Genomic DNA, 3,316 nt, shown 5'->3' on the forward strand with positions numbered 1-3,316 from the left:
ATATATATATATATATATATATATATATATATATATATATATATATATATATATATATATATATGGTTTAATACGTCATTTGGTCCCTACTTTTGGATGTTTGGTTCAAAGTGGTCCTACCTTTTAAAAAAGTTCAATAAGGTCCCATATTTCGTTAAAAATTTTTCAATCCGATCCTTTTCGTTCACGCTGTTAAAAACATAACGGTGTAAATGCCACCTGTGCAGTTTGATGTATACGTGGCACGTTTGAAGGTTGCACTATGTAAATATTTTTAAAAAATTAAAATGACTGCGCAGACCCAAACCTACCTCGCTGCCATGGCACCGTGCATTCTTCCTCTCTCGTTGCCGCCATCGTTGAGGATACCCAGCTAGTGGCTCCACCGGGTCCTCGGGTCTCATCGAATGACAGGCAACTTTTAACGGAAAAAAAGTCTTCTCTTTCATCATGTTCTCCATCACCTATCACTCCTCCTCAAGGCTTGCAGTTGAAAGCCTCCAGCTAAAAGTTTGACAGTGGAAAAATACTTCTTTCAGAGTCCCTGCAAGGAATTTGCATCTCTTGTTATGGTTCGCTGGCTCCTCATGGTAGAAGACACCACCCATTGTTGGAATTACTTGATCAACTTTTCACATGAGAGGATATATAGTACATGCACTTTGTATGTGCTGATACTCGAATCAATATGCTTCATTGATAGTGGCCTGGTACTGAAACCCCCACTAAGTTTTCCGTTCTTTAAGGTAAAGGAAAGTTAAATGGGCTACAAACACTTTCAATAAATGGTAAGAAAATCAACCTAGTGTTCAAATGTATGATTGACTGCTTCAAGTAGCAAACCCCCTCAGTCTTTTTGGTCCATTATATTTTTTAATATCTGTCAAAGACATATAATTGGTTAAGTGAATTTTTTCTTACTTTTTATACCTTGACTCTTACTTTCAGAAATCTTATCTAAGAAGATCAACCCACTTCAAGTCGAAACAATGACTTCTTGCAAACTTTGTTGTATTTATTTTTATTTAATTGTCTCTATATTAGTGGTGCTTATTCAGAGTAACACTTGAAGCTAAAGTCATGCTTAACAGGAACTGCTATATGTCATAAATTTGAGTTAAATGGTAATAATAATCTTCCAATTGAAGTATTTTGTTGCAAAAATAATCCAAAAAGAGACAGGAGAATCGCTACGAGCTCGGGCTATTAAATTATAACTAAAAAGAAATCTGCAGTATTCAATTTGGGGGCAAAAGTTAAAGGACAACATGTGTTACCTGGGTCTTGGTGACGATCAAGGGCCTGGGGCTAAGCCGTGCGGCGAGTGGGTGGCGTGCCATCTGATGGAGGTGGCAGTGTAGTGGCGACGGACAACGAATCCATGGCAATGTGGTACGGTCTGCAGAGTCATTTTAATTTATTTAAAATATTTACACACTGTACCCTTAAAACGTGCCACATATTCATCAAACAGGACAGCTCATTTAAGTTTAACCACGGTGGCTTTGCACCGTTAAGTTTTTAACAGCGTTAGTGAAAAGGATTGGATTGAACATTTTTTAACAAATTATATATGTGTGTGTGTGTATGTGTGTGTGTAGTGTAAGCGGGTGGCCGGTCAAGTGATACGTAACAGTGTGAGAAGGGCGGTCGGATTAACGAAGATGAATAAGAAAGGTAAGTTAATAAGAATAATGAGAGTTGGTCGGGAGGACTTGGAAGTTGATCGGTAGGGCCGTTAGACTGGTCGAGTGAGTAAAGAAGAGGCATGGGCATGGTGAATCAGTTACTGGGACAGAGAAGCGAATTTCTCGAGCACGTTGGCAACAATCATAATTAATAGGCGAATCTTGTGGGATTATGGATCAGCGGTTACAGGTAGTTAATGCCCATCACTTAAGTCTGATGCCTATAAATACAGGAATGATTAGCCAGGTATTTCACTTTTGATCTAATTGCATTTTACACTGATTCTGCTGTGACTTTGCTGACTTGAGCGTCGAAGTGCTAACGTGCATGTCACAACCGATTGGTACCAGCGGAGATAGGATCTTTGGAGAGGTACAGTAAGGATAGTAGCTAGGACAGTTGGGATTGAGTTCGGTTTTGGGCTTTATATCCGAAACATTTTGGCGCCCATCGTGGGGCCCGAGATTCGTACTACAACCCTAACTCGATCACAATGGCAGGAGAGTGTCCCTTGCAGCTGTTGTAGGAGATGCAAAGGCAGATGCAAGAGATGAGGGCAAAGATGGCGGGGATGAAGGCTGAACGAGGGAATGCAATAGGTGGACCACTGGTTCAATCAATGAACGTTGAAACGGTGAACTCTAGGAGCGAGGAGGATAATCCTGAAGCCCAGGGAAATGGAACAGGAGGGAACAATAATGGGGAATCTGCAATGCGGGGAGGACGAGGACATGGGAGGGGAAGAGGAAGAGATGGACAAGGTCGGGGTGGAAATAGGCGAGGAGGGAGACGGGGGAGAGGAAGGGGAAACAGGCAGAACGCGGACGAAGATGGATACGAAGAGGAAAATTTTGATGAACATAATGATCAAGAAGGACGGGAGAATGTTTCAGAGGCACGAAATCCACTCGTGGATGATCGAGCTATTATGGAGTTACCAGATCAGGCCGAAGGACTCCATCCTTTCACGGCACGAGTCATGAGAGTCGTTATACCAGAAAACAAAATGTTGCCATCAATGGAGAAGTGTGGAGGATCAACCGATCCGGTCAAGCATCTACGTTCTTTTGTAGATGCCATGGCAGTGTATTCATCGAATGAGTTGGTATGGTGCAGGGTTTTTTCTCTTTCACTGAAGGAGGAGGCGTTAGATTGGTTCCATTCGCTCCCACCGGGAACGATAGACAGTTTCGCCATGCTGAGACAACTGTTTAGCCAACAGTACGCGTCGAGCAAGGCTTCGGGTTTGACATACACTGCGTTGGTAAGGATGAAGCAAGGGAGGGAAGAATCCCTAAAGATGTTTATGGATCGGTTTAATCGAACTGCTCGACAAGTGAGGAATGCAAATCAGAGGCTGATTATAAGTGCATTGGCAACAACTTTGAGACCAGGTCCATTTGTTGATTATCTGTATACAGAGGAACCTCAAACAATGGATGAGCTGCAGAACAGATTGGCAAGTTTTATTCGTGTCGAAGAAGGCAAAGCTCATCTGTTGAGATTGTTGACAATACAAACTCTATATCAAACTGGTTTTTGATGATGACAACACACTGCTTAATAACAGTACATATGTTCCAGTGTTACATGTTCAGTTGATATACTATCTTGATTTGAACAATGC

This window comes from Vigna radiata, unplaced genomic scaffold (genome assembly GCF_000741045.1).
Source record: "Vigna radiata var. radiata cultivar VC1973A unplaced genomic scaffold, Vradiata_ver6 scaffold_51, whole genome shotgun sequence".
Classification (NCBI taxonomy): domain Eukaryota; kingdom Viridiplantae; phylum Streptophyta; class Magnoliopsida; order Fabales; family Fabaceae; genus Vigna; species Vigna radiata.